This window comes from Oryx dammah, unplaced genomic scaffold, assembly GCF_014754425.2.
Source record: "Oryx dammah isolate SB20612 unplaced genomic scaffold, SCBI_Odam_1.1 HiC_scaffold_1, whole genome shotgun sequence".
Taxonomy (NCBI): domain Eukaryota; kingdom Metazoa; phylum Chordata; class Mammalia; order Artiodactyla; family Bovidae; genus Oryx; species Oryx dammah.
In genome coordinates this window covers 64,798,367-64,799,804 of record NW_024070185.1, presented here as the reverse complement: position 1 = coordinate 64,799,804, position 1,438 = coordinate 64,798,367, and the positions used below count along the sequence as shown (strand labels likewise).

Genomic DNA, 1,438 nt, shown 5'->3' with positions numbered 1-1,438 from the left:
GTGTTAGCTATTCTGGGTTTCTATATAAACTTGAGAATCAGCATATCAATATATACTAAAAAAATTGCTGGAACTTTGACCAGAATTTTGCTGAGCCCAGAGATCAAGTTTGGAAGAACTGATATCTTGACAACATTGAGCTTTTCTATCCATGGAATATCTGTCTATTAACTTAGTCCTTTGTTTTTACTCATCTGTATTAAAGTTTCCCCAGTATAGATCTTGAACATATTTTGTTAGATTCATATCTAAGTATTTCATTTTTTATGTTATAATATAAATGTATTATGTGTTTAATTTCAAATTCCCCTTGTTCATTACTGGTTCACAAAATAGATGGCTTTTGCTTCTTTAGCTTTCCTGTTACATAGGTTCAAAATAAAAAATATAATAACCAGTGACACTTATCCTGTTTTTTCAGTAAATATCTGCACTCAACAAAAGTGAAAGTGAAAGAAAGTGAAGTTGCTCAGTCATGTCTGACTCTTTGTGACCCCGTGGACTGTAGCCTACCAGGCTCCTCTGCATAGGATTTTCCAGGCAAGAATACTGGAGTGGGTGGCCATTTCCTTCTCCAGAGGATCTTCCCTACCCAGGAACTGAACCTGGGTCTCCTGCATTGTAGGCAGACACTTTACCATCTGAGCCACCAGGGAAGTCCATCTGCACTCAACAAAACTGGAGTGTAAAACATGAGAAAATGAGTCTTAGTTTCCTCCTTTCCACTTTCTACACGTCAGTTGAAATTGAATGGATATCATTATTCTTAAATGGATACTGAAGAAGCTCAAAAGATGAATCTGAAAATTTATATACTAAAAATTATTTTTCAAGGACAATTCCTGAAGAATTAATGCCTATGTTTCACTTGAAAAAAATAGAACACTTATTCACACTCAATATGGTCATTGCAGAGCTCACTTCATTGGTCTATGTGGGACTGTATCTGCCAGGGCATTATTCTCCAGTCAGGGAAGAAATAACTCCTTTTATCCTTTCTATATGTGCCATTGACAATGGACCCTCAAAGGAATGCATTTCTCAACATAGACAAAAATTATAATATCAGTCAAAAGACTGACATGTTGGTTGGCTTAGAAAGGTTTATTATTCAATTCAAGATACTCTTGGTAATTATTGACACCAAGCCATATGCTCAGACTCTTATCATATTTGGAATCAGAGAGGTATATCTTGCAGGAGCTGTGGAATTAAAGCTCCCGTGTATGAATTTAAACCTTTTCTCTTTAAATGTGCAGCAGCTTGACAAGGCAGAGTCTTCAACTGTCTGACAAGAAATCAAATTATTCTAGATGATTCACATACCCTTCACCTGCAGACCTCAAGGGCCTCATGAAGAGCCTACCTGTAGCTCTTAGGTTGCTCAAAACTAACAGAATGGCTTTTATTTTTAGGTCTAGCGTAAGGTATTGTTCCT

The 1,438-nt window shown here is 36.4% G+C and overlaps 1 non-coding gene across 1 annotated transcript; it reads right to left on the bottom strand.

Annotated features, from left to right (window-relative positions):
• Nucleotides 1-584: 584 nt before the first annotated feature.
• TRNAC-ACA lies at nt 585-656 on the bottom strand. The gene has a single exon. It is a non-coding gene; the product is annotated as a tRNA-Cys (tRNA).
• Between the last annotated feature and the right edge of the window lie 782 nt (nt 657-1,438).